The sequence below is a fragment of the Olea europaea genome, unplaced genomic scaffold (assembly GCF_002742605.1).
Source record: "Olea europaea var. sylvestris unplaced genomic scaffold, O_europaea_v1 scaffold2013, whole genome shotgun sequence".
NCBI classification, from domain to species: domain Eukaryota; kingdom Viridiplantae; phylum Streptophyta; class Magnoliopsida; order Lamiales; family Oleaceae; genus Olea; species Olea europaea.
Window position 1 is genome coordinate 50738 of NW_019238017.1, and position 13010 is coordinate 63747.

General features: G+C 36.3%; 1 pseudogene; it reads left to right on the top strand.

Moving 5' to 3' along the window:
* The first annotated feature begins 5932 nt into the window (after positions 1-5932).
* On the top strand, positions 5933-8652 carry LOC111379638 (annotated as a pseudogene).
* Positions 8653-13010: the final 4358 nt, after the last annotated feature.

Consider the following 13010-nt stretch of genomic DNA (forward strand, 5'->3'; position numbering starts at 1 on the left):
AGCACTTTCTGTCTTTTCATGCTTCAGTCTTTCCTCTTCCTGGACACAGTGTGAGATGAGCTCATTAAGGGACCATGAGTCCTTTTGACAGTTATAGCTCACCTTGAATTGACTGAAATGTGCCGGAAGGGATATCAGAACCAAGTGCACTAACAAGTCTTCAGATAAATCCAACTTGAGTGCCTTTAGTTTTGAAGCAATGTGAGACATTTCCATAATGTACTCCCGAATGTTTCCTTTCCCTTTATACCTCATTGAGACAAGATTTGCCAAAAGTGTACTTGTTTCAGCCTTTTCATTCTACAAGATTTGCCAAAAGTGTACTTATTTCAGCCTTTTCATTCTTGGCAAACCTCTTCTCAAGGTCCTCAAGGAAACCCTTAGCCGTAGTCACCTTATCGGACATAGTGCCCCGGAATGCTTCTGGAATAGCACGCTTCATGACCATTAAGCTTATGCGGTTCGATCGTTCCCATTTTTTCATCTCCCTCTTGTCATCAGAGGTACTCTTATCAGTAAGTGCAGCAGGTTAATTGACCCGTAAAGCAAGGTCTAGGTCCATGACTCCGAGAACAATCATAACATTCTCTTGCCATGCCCTGAAGTTTGTGCCATTTAACATTGGAATTGAATTGATGCTAGCAGAGATATTAGCAGCAGAACCTGAAACTGAATTAGAGAACATTTATTATGAATAGCTCACATGAATATCTTTAATATGCAAATAATAATAATAATCTCAAATAGTGGTAGGGCCCATCACAAGATACCAAGCACAACATCAATATCCAGTCTTTGGACAGAGATATTGGCTTGTAAGCTGTACTCTTGGCGTAGTGATCAAACATTGACGATAAAACAACGTGTCAATCAATAAACCTTTCTTTGGACCGATTTATTGATCACACATTAAACCAAATAATCGTCACACGTTTATCACCACAGGTGCACGTGTATTCGGCTAAATATTGACCTTCCTTTGGGCCGACCAATATTCCCATGAGTAACACGTGCACAAACACCTTTTAACATTCTAAGTTAGTCAATTTTCACAAGAGAGTTTGCTTTGGCAACATGTTGCTTCAATTAACGAACTTTCGAATATTATATCTCTTAAAAGAGTCTTTTGTACCAAAATTTGAGAAAGAGAATCACCAATTTTGCATATTTTGATTAGTTTTAAACTTTAGGGGCCTTAGGATTAATAATTCAAAACTTTAAGGGGGCAAAATTAATTAATTTCAAACTTTAGGGGTTGAAATTAATAAAATTAAAACTTTATGGACCAGAATTAATTAATTCAATACTTTAGAGGATCAATTAGAACAAATTTTTAAACTTTAGGGGTCAAAATTGATCAATTCAAAACTTTAGGGATCAAATTTTAAACATTTGAAACTTTAAGGGTCAATTTGAATTAATTATGAACTTAGGGGGCCAATTTGAATTAATAATTTAATTTGGAGGACTTTAATTATAAATTCAGAACTTTAATGGCCCGAATTAATTAATTTTAAAACCTTAGGGACTGAATTATTAAATCCGAAACTTAAAGGCCCAAATTTCAATATAACTTAAAGGTTAGGGACTGGAATCTTAATTTTATAACCCTAACCCTAATTGCAACCAGGGGCCTCAACTTATCTAATTTACAAGAGAGGCCCCCGCCCCCAAAAAAATAAAAAAAACCAGGGCCCTGCCGCCGCCGGCGAATTCAAATTTTTTTTTTTTTAAACTGAATCTCAAAATTTCCGAATTCCAAATCTGAATTTTCAAAACTAATTAATCCGAACGAAAATAACAAGAATTATACCGCAAAAATTTTCAAATTTAACAAAATATATAACCAAAAAATTGTTAAATCTGAAAATTTCAAAATATATTGCAAGAACCAAATTAAAACCTTTGATTCTCAATGATTCAATATGAAGAGGCTCTGATACCACTTGTTAGATTAATTTAATACTTTAAATTATTGGATCTTTCATGTTAAATCATCGAGAAATATAAGAATTAAAGCGGAAGCATACCTGAATCTGACATGGTTAATGCAATATGGATTTCGCGGTATGATCTTCCAAATCTACACGCAGTCTCCTTTTCCTCTCTGTGATGGGATGCAGTAGAGAATGAATAATTCGTTTCGTTGCGTGTGATCTGGGGACCATAACCTATTTATATGGGAATGCCCTTTGACCTAATTCGGCCCATCATAGAATTAGGACTTGGGCCCGGTCTCTACACATATGTAAACCCATACTTTAATTGGATACATTAAAGCCCAAAACCGAAACCTTATTAGATCACTTTAATCGGGTTCGACCGAATTCGATAGCCTATAATTTAACACACAATTATTTGCACATACAAGTCCATCTTTAATTAAAAATCCTTACACCAACAACCACCTGTACCACTACCATCACACCATTATCACCTCACCACCAATACCACCTGTAGCACCACCATCTTACCTTCTCTACACCACCATATTTGCCACCGTCTAATATCTCCCAAACCGCCCCAAAACTGGTTTAAATAGTTGGGACATCAAAAGAAGCAAGTTCCAATAGAGCCCCCTATTGAACTGTAGCAGTGGCAAGGGCAATGCCATTGTCGACGCTTGACTGCGAATGCGTCGCACAATAGCGACGATGCTGATGCTCGACTCTCACATCAAGCGAGGCCTCGTAGTGGCGCTCGGAGGTGGTAGGATGCTGTTGCTAGATGCTGTCGTTTGCAACCGATGTTGTCGTTCGCAGCAGCGTTGGCCAACGATGTTGCTCAGAACTCTCAGCGACCCCCGATGCCTCAACGTCGACCGGGGCAGATCCTTCATCGTCGGACAGCATTCATCAATCGCTGACGTGAGAAGGGAAAGAAAAGGAGAGAGAGAGTTTTATAGAAATGAATTAAGATTTTGATAGGTAGGTGGGTGCGTTATGCTTTGATATCTGATTTGTGAATAACGAAATTTCATCCTTGATTTTTTAATCGTAATCTTTAAACACATAGAGTTATGTAATTTACGATATAAATTGTTTATAAAAATGAGCTAAACACAATGTTAACTATCTTTTTTTTTGTTAAATTCCTCAAAATGCTAAATTTAGTTGAAACTTTTTTGGATATAACAATTTACCATTACTTTTTGAGGACAAATAAAAAGATGAAGGATGATGTAAACATTCTCAAACATGGTGTCTTTGTGCAAACTAACATCTTGAAGTAGTTTTTTTATAATAAGTGATTTATTTCGTAGTTGCACTAGGTTTCAAAAATAAATTACTAATTATTCAGGATGGGGTAGTCTATTATTTTCTTTTCTTTTCTATTTATTTATTTATTTATTTTTGCACTGGTTAGAATCGAGATTAGGACATTTTTTAATTAAATAGATTATTAACTTGATATTAATTTAGAATTGCAATCTTGTAGTTTATAATGATGTTGTAGCATTATGAAATTGTAAAAAACAATGTTTTGAAAATCGATCCGAACATCAACCCGGAAAATGAAAAGGGTGGTCAAACGGTCGAACGACCCAAGGTCGAACCGGATATCAAAATTAAATAAATAAATACTCCAACAAACTATAAAATATTATAACAATATCAATTTTTAAAATTTTATTATTACTAATTCAAAGTAAATATAAATCAATATTTGTCAATTAAATTCATTATCTTATAATTTATTTTAAAACATCAAAAACTATCAATTAATGTGTTTAAAATAATTTGCATTGTACAATTGAAATTATTTGTGCTTTTGGGTCCAAAATTTGTTTAAAAGAAAGAAGTGAATAATTATTAAATATATAAATTGCAAAAGATTACACGACTTAACCCACGTCGAAAGTTGAGGAAAACTTTATATGACTCTTAACACTTAGATTGGAAGGAAAATAAAATTGGGCTTGCCAATGCTTGATACTATTTAATAATAAAAAAATAAAAAACAAGAAGAAGAAGAAGAAGAAGGCTGGTTCAACGGGTTATTTATGGATTTTTTTTTTCAATTTCTGATTAATATATTAGGATCGGTCCGGATTTGAAATTTGTTTCTGGTATTTCCAATTGAATCGATCGGTCCAATCAAATTTTCAAAACAATGGTAAAAAGAATAATATAAGCGACTTTACTTTTTGGGAATATATATGTGTGTGTGTGCGCACGCACGTGTTTGTACATCTTGACATAGCAACTTGCAACCAACTCGACCATAGTGGTCCGAGTCCAACCAGTAGTCATAGCACCAAGTGCAAGCAAACATTACCAGATCTTGTTTCACAAAAACCCTACTTTAGGGTGGTGTCCTCCCCAGATCCGTTAATTTGTCCATCGCCCTTCGACTAGAAAGGCACACGAGTATGTGTTCAAGATGGGTTTGGTTAGTGGTGAAGTTAGGGATCTCAATTCAACTTGTTGACTCGAACGACTTGCGGCTCTACCTGAAAAAGCGAAATTAGGCTCAGCTCATGGCTCATTGAAACAGAGCCAGGGCTTGAGTAGAGCCTCATTTTCGAGTGTTGGCCCATGGCATCCCTGCCAACAAGGGCGAAAATTGCCAGTGGCTTAAGAATAAAATGAAGGCAACCATAGCTACCTTTAAAGGCAACTACGGCTACCTTTATAAAAAAGTAAAAAATTAGAATTTAAAAAAAAAAAAAAAAAGAGCTGGCTCGGAGAGGCTAGAGCTAAGCCCTATTTTTTAGGTCGAGCTTTGGCTTCGCTCAGCTCGGTTAGGACCAAAAAAAGCTTGATCCATTTTTATCCGAGCCGCGAACTTCAACTTACAAGCTAGCTCAATTTGACTCGTTGACCTCTCTAATCCGAGTCAATTTGGGGCAGTGGGATCCTAGGTTCTACATATTTTTGAGAAAAATTCTTTTGTACGATATTTTTCATTTTTACATTTGATATTATTATATTTTAAGGATAATTCTAGATGTACAGAATATTTCTCACAGAAGTTGTACCGAATTTTAAAATGCATCTGACGTGGTAAGAGGAAACGAGGGAAAAATTTGGTTCTTACCTCAAACCCGCCATTTCTCTTGTTTCGTCCCCAAAATGGAAGCCCTAAAGGTGAAGCTGAAGTGGAGAAGTTTGGTGCTCCACTTCTTGTCCGACCTCCAGGCACCGGAGCTGCAGCATTTCACTCTCTGAGAAAAAATTGGTTTTTTACCTCAAACCTGCCATTTCTCTTATTTCGTCCCCAAACTGGAAGCCCTAAAGGTAATGCTGAAGTGGAGAAGTTTGGTGCTCCACTTTTTGTCCAACATCCAGGCACCGGAGCTGCAGCATTTCACTCTCTGAGCGACGGTCATTATTTTCAGCCGTGCGAGTGACTTCACTGTCTTCTCCAGTCTAGCGACGATTTGCTACACCACAGACGGTAGTTGCCGAAATCCAGGTTCTATTTAGCTTCATGCTTTGATTCTGAACACCAATCGCATAAAATGAACACACACACACCATAGAATCTTCGTCGACTTTTGGGGAAAAAAAATTATGCTGCCATTTTGAACACAAACACACATGTACATGAATGTTGCTGGCAAATCTTCCTCGACTGCAAAGGAATGAACACACGTACATGAATGCCATATATTAGCAAACCTTCATATGCAACAGAATGTGGTGAGGCTGGGTTATTGACTGAATGCCACATAATATATACCTTCATATGCAATAGAATGTAGTGAGGCTGGGATGGTATTGACTGAATTCCACAGAATATATGCCTTCATATGTAAATGTAAAGGAAATTTTTGAAAGTTGAAAAATAAAAATAGGGCAGTTAAGCACTATAATTGATGGCTTTTGTTGCTATGGTTTGAAACATTTGTTTGCTTAACAAAATTTGCTGTATCTTAACAATTTGTTATAAATCTTGCGCGGTCAATTTGGTTGCATCATACGAAAGTATGGAGCACGTGAATGAAGATCCTTTACTGCTGTCTGATGATGAGATAATTGGGGACAACATCAATAATATGGATAGAGAACCGTTAGGAGAAGATAGAGAGGTTGCTCCGGAAGTGGGTATGATTTTCGATGGTGAAAAAGAGTTGCATGATTTTTATAAGAGATATGCTTATACCGTCGGCTTTCCTGTGAGGAAAAGGAATTCGAAAAAGGGTGACGACGAAGTTGTTAGATATATCACATTCACATGTAGTCATGAAGGCCGAAGAGCCAGTAACACAAGTAGTACTCTGAAGCCGCAACCAACAAGTCAAACAGATTGTAGAGCAAGGATATCTGCATCTGCAGATAATGTTGGAAAATGGAGAATTAACACCGTCCATCTCGAGCATAATCATAAAACAAGTCCGTCCAAGTCGAGGTTGTTTCGATGTAACAGAGAATTGACTGGAAATGCTAAGAGAAAGCTTGAATTGAATGATATGGCGGGAATTCCATTGCACAAAAGTTACAACTCCGCAGTTGTGGAAGCAGGAGGGTACGAGAACATGACTTATATTGAAAAGGACTGTCGAAACTATATTGAACAAGTAAGATGGTTACGACTTGGAGAAGGAGACGCTGCAGCTTTACAATCCTACTTTTCAAAGATGCAAGCACGATGTTCGGGATTTTATTTCAATATGGATTTGGATGACGAGTCACGGCTTCGAAATATATTTTGGGCAGATAACAAATCTAGGCAAGCATACAAGGAGTTTGGCGATGTTGTTACCTTTGACACGACTTATCTTACAAATAAGTATGACATGCCTTTTGCTCCTTTGTCGGAGTTAATCACCATGGACAATCAATACTGCTTGGTTGTAGATTGTTGTCGAATGAGGACAGGCGTACGTTTGTGTGGCTATTCAAGACATGGCTTGAGTGCATGCATGGCCTACCTCCCCATGGAATAATTACGGATCAAGATAGGGCCATGCTATTGAAATTGTTTTTCCAAAAACAAAACATAGATGGTGTTTATAACATATTATGAAAAAGTTGCCAGAAAAGTTTGGTTATCACGTTGACAAAGGTTCGATGTTCTCATCTTTACACAATTTGGTCTATGATTCCCAAACTATTGATGAATTTGAAGAAGGTTGGAGAACGATGGTGGAATAGTTTACCTTGCATGACAATGATTGGTTGTTCGGCTTGTACGATAATAGGAGTCGTTGGGTACCGTGTTTCCTGAAGACAACATTCTGGGCAGGGATGTCTACAACACAATGAAGTGAGAGTATGAATGCATTCTTTGATGGATATGTACATTCGAAAACCTCATTAAAGCAGTTTGTGGAACAGTACGAAAGAGTACTTCGAAGCAAGGTCGAGAAAGAGTTCCAGGCTGATTTCGGGTCATACTCGCAAATGGTGCCGTGTGCAACTGCCTTCGAAATGGAAAAGCAATTTCAATCGGTTTATACAATATCCAAGTTCAAGGAAGTGCAAGATGAGTTCATAGGAAAGGTGTATTGCGATGTCATTGTAGCTACAGATGGATATTTCGGGACAAAGTATGAAATTCGGGAGTCTGATGTATATCCCGAGGGGAGGAGAAAGAAAATATATATTGTGTCATTCCGAATGGACACACGTGACGTTCTTTGCAGTTGCCTTCTGTTCGAGTTTCGTGGAATTATTTGTAGGCATGCAATCACGGTATTCGATTGTAATGAATTCATGACAATACCGGACAGGTATATAGTAAGGAGATGGAGGAAAGACGTCAGTAGACCACACACAAGAGTCGCAGTGAATTATAACGGGTTGGCTAGCACTCCAGAACAGATTCGATACGATGATCTGTGTCAGACATTTTCAGAGTTGGCGGACCTTGCTATGAACGACGAAGGACGGGCTCGTGCACTAAAGGATTGGATAAAATCTCAAGCAGAAGAACTGAGGTCTTTAAATTCGAGTAATGGTAGTAATCTTCTTTCCCAGCGAACTATGCATTTACCAAGCCAATGTAATAATGAACAAAGTCAAGGCGGCGTGAATGTATTAGATCCAAAAACATCGAAAAGAAAGGGCACACCAAGGAAACTTCGAAGGAAAAGTGCGTTGGAGTCCACTTCAAAGAAGGCAAAGGTATGTTGCTTTACTAACCTCGTCAAATAGAAAAGGAGCTTCGCTACAAAATCTTATTTCTTTCCATGTCTATGTACAGGCTACTTCAAATAAATCCAAAGGAAAGAGACTACCACCCAGCCGTACCGATATGGAAGAAGCTACATTGGATTTTCAATTTTCTGGACAAATTCAAGATTCACAATGTTTGTTGGTATGTTTACGATTTTAATGTAATTACAACTTATTTTATGCTCTCTTGAAGTTCCATTAACATTTTCAAATGATGTAGGGTGATGTCCAAAGCCAAGTGGGTGGTCAGCAGTTATCATCATCTACCTTTATCCCTCCAAGTTTTGCTCAAGTAAAGGTTTATTTTATTTCCTACGCATTTTGGGTGAAAACATTAAATGATCGCTAATAATGTATTGTTGCATTTCATTTTCAGCTCAATGGTACAGATCGTTTCCCAACAGCTCCCCACATTGCAGACGACCTTGCCTGTATTTGGCCCTTTACGTCAAATCGCAACGATGACGAAATTTCATATGGGAATTGGAATGGGGGCGGAAGCCATTGGAAAAATTGGTCCTTATTTTGAGTTCCTAAATTATAAACATATGAGGAGAACTCGATTTTGTGTCATTCGTGTCTATTAGTGAACCTTCGTGTGTATTAGTGAACTTTCATGTGTATTGATATGCATTATCGATAATTGCTGGGAATTTTTCTGTCATTATGTATAACAATTGTTCAATTTTTCTGTCATTATCGTTTTTCAATCTATCATCGTTTTTAATAGATTGAAAGCATATTATGGTTTCATATGTTGTTGTCATTGTTTAGAGCTAGAAGTTGTGTTTATGGGATGCAGTTGATCCCTACACCAAACGCAGAAAAATTTGTTAATTTGGATGTCAACTTTCTGGAGAATCAAACTTTGATGACACCTATACTCACTGTGGGAACGACACTAAAATGAAAGATTAGATGTAAAAGGGTAAGCATCAAATACAATATGTACATTATAATTTCACGTTGGAAGTTCACAAGTAATATAAGGAAAACTAAATGAGATTGCTCAACGAGTTGGAATCACTACTGAGGGATGTTTAGTTATTGATTAACCAATACAATGGAATACTACTTATATGATGCTTGATGCGGCAGTACAATTCAGGGATGCTTTTGAACACATATTTAAACTAATGAAACTGTATGGTGATCAACCTCAGTCATATTTAAGTAATTAAACACTTATTTAAACTAATTAAACCATTCATAGGCTCCATTACATGGCAAAGTCAAATTTTAAGAAGAGGAAAAATTCACCAGTTTTAACGTCAACAATAATAAAATGTAGACAGGTGAAATAGATGTTCCCTTTCAATAGCATCAACCATCAACTATATCTTTCAATTCAATCAGGCTTCTACAATGCAACACAAGCCTTCCACCTCTAAACTACCACTTTGCCCCCAAAATTATTTACTCTACTGCCGACAAACACACACAAAAACAATCCATAATGTTCTCCTACTAGTTATCAAGCTCGGCCCTTTCCCTTTCCATCCACTACCGCACTTCCCTTTTCCTTGCGGAAAGTCACGTTCAACGTTAACTCGACATCTCGTTTTTCAGCTATTCGAGCTAGACAATCGAACATGGCTGACAAATCTTCCTCAACTTCATCTATGGTTGCAGGATTCAGAGCTTCATTCCTTGTACTCGATTCACCACGTGATTCTTCATTCTCCACCCAAAAGAAATATCCACAATTATTACTACACATTTTGAATAATCGCCCTCGATTTTCCATCTTCATTTCAACTTCAAAGCATTTCTCCCATCCCATTGGACACCAAGGACATCCTCGTTTTACCGGACAATCATTGAAGAAGTGCTCTGTACTTCTACAGCCGTGACAAACACCGATGTTCTTTCTTCTCATCCTAAACAGGAATCAAACACAAAATATCATCTGCCATTCGAATGTGGGCTAGTCGAATGCTGCTGGTGGAAGCTGAGCGTGGCGTCTGTCAACAGAGGTGAGGGAACTTAGTTTTTCACAATTTCTTTCACTTATAGTTTGGAAGGAAACTTACTTAAAGCTTGGAATGAAGAAAGAAACTTACGTTTTTCAAATGGATTTTTAGGGGTAAATTATGCCGTTTAGGAGGAAGCCCAAACTTTTGCAGTTGACAACTTTGAGGAAAAATTCAGAACACAACCCACATGACGGAGGTGAAGATACCTTGATATTGTGGACTTACTCGACGGTCGAAGTTGGACAAGGCTACGTCGCACGGTGGTGAAGATGAAGGAGACGACTTCACTGTGTGCGGCTTATGGTCGTGAAGATGAAGGAGGCGATTTCACTGTGTTCGATGTTTGGAGATCTCCGTACATTTCAAATCGCCAAGCGGAGGAGGAATATGATCGCGGCGGCGGAAGAGATGAAGGGAATGATTCCTAGGGTTTCGACTTTCAATCGCCTTAGACGGGAATGAAATGGGAAGGTTTTTCTTCATTTTCTGTTTTGTTTTTTTGGCCTTATATACACCTCCTCTGCCACGTCATTCTGTGCGGCTTCGATAAACTTATTCTTCGGTACGTCTAGCGCGACTGATATTTTAATTTCATAGTGAAATTAGGTTCCCACTAAATTCAATTCATGAATCTGCCACTAGGCAAGGTGGAATTGTCAGGGTTTGGGGTGCACATAATGGTGGTCGACGAGGTGGGGATAGAGACTATTTCGTATGTATATGTTTTTATCATACTGTTAAAATTGAGGATAAAGTTATCATCTTCTTCTTAACTAAATTTTATCATTTCAACATCGATTGGACGGTTTGCCTCACAAGGACTGGTTGTGCAAGTGTAGTGACATGTTGAGGATCAATTTACTCATTTTTAAAAGTTGAAGACTATTATGTTATGCGTACAAAAATTGAAGACAGATATGCAATTTTCCCGTCTTAGAATATTGCTACATGAAAACTTGTTTAAATAAACATTTTTAAAGAAAATAGTCCAATTGAAGTTAGGGTCCGTTTAATTGTAAGAATGAAATTTGAATGAAAAGAAAATCAATTTCAGGGAATTGAATTCCCTAAAACTTGTTCTCTTGGGAATTATCAATTAAATGTGTTTGATTAGCATAATTTTTCACCTAGAAAATATTGAAATTTTGAATCTTTTTGTGTTCGTTTGACTTTATTTTTCATGAAAATTGTCAATTAAAGGATATAATTTTTTACAATTGTGAATAAAATATGTTATCATTGTTGAAAATTAAACAAAAAAATTAAACAAAAAATAATAATAAAGCTGGAAAACCAATTCAATTCTCACCGTTAAGAATTGGTTTTCCACCAATTCATGGAAAATGCGCATGTGTTGAGGAAAAGATGGAAATGGAATTGCCTAGAAAATGTTGCAATTAAACAAGCCATTTTTGTGGAAAATGGAAAATGTGGCAAATCAAACAGCCCTTAGTTTTAGTCTCCTTTTAGCTTAAGATAAATAAAATTCCATTGAGGAAAATAATAATAATAAATCTTTAAGCTGCACTTTCATTCCCATAAATCTTAACGCTTTACTTTCTTTAGAGATGGCAACGTGCCCCCTCGCCCCCGCCAAAATCCCACCCTGCCCCGCTTTAGACGGGGCACGAGCGGGGCAACTTAGGGATGTCAAACGGCTCGGCTCGTCAAACCCCAAACGAGCCCGAGCCGAGTAGGGCACACGATCCACGAGCAATTTTGACGAGCCCACAAGCTCGTCAAAAAATATGAAATTTTTTTTAAAAAAAGGTCCAAAATGTGCAAATTTACCAAAAAAAAAATTTTAAAAAATCACGAGCTCATGGGCTCGTCTCAACCCGAGAGCTCGAGCTCATGGGTTAAAGGGCCGAGCCTCGACAACTTTTTGTCTCATTTGTTGCCCCATTTAATTTTTTTACATTTTTAAAATTTCGAATAATGTTATAATTAGAGAATAAAATACAAATTTAAAATAGGTCTTTAGCGGGTAGATTATCTAGAAATAAAATTATTATTTTATTTATTTATTTATTTATTTTATCTTCACGGGGCAGATTCCCGCCCAGCACCCTACCAGTCCATTCAAGGCGGGTTTTTTTGCCACCTCTAACTTTCTTCCTTCCATCTTTTGACTTTTTACAATGTAATTTTATTTCTTTTAAATTATTTCACAAAGTTATAATTCAAGGATTAAATTCATCCATGACCCCTAAACTTTATACTTAATGACAGCATAACCACCCAAATTAATTTTGATGATTGTACTTTATATTTAGTATATCATGACCATCCAATTTCTTATAACGTTTTTGTCGAGTCGCCAAATTACTACCACAGCAAAAAATACACACATGCACTAAAAAAATCACACATAATTATTACCATAACAAAAAAATTAAAAATTAAAAATGATGCGAATCAAAAGTAAAAATAAAAGAACACACAACTTGATAATCATTACAAAAAAAACTCTAAAAAAAATTGAACCAGAGTAGAAATACATTTTATTATTATTATTATTATTATTATTATTATTATTATTATTATTATTATTATTATTATTATTATTATTATTATTATTTATTTTTATTTTATTATTTTTTTTATTTCTGCTACCACAAAAAGCCCTTGTTTAGTAGGCATTAAATTAGATTTTTAATAGTTTTTGAAAAAAAAAATTGATTAAATGTGTGGTTGAAATATGGTCGATTCCATAAAATATGTTATTAAAATTAATTATTGACTTTAACTTTAATTAAAATTTAAATTTTCATCAAACTGTGGCAAAATATACAACTAATCACACACACTTTCGCATACACAAAAAACTCCACTAACCTAAATCAGAAAAAATTATACAATATAAATCAGATCGAAATCAAGAAAATAAATAAATAAATATAAGAAAAAT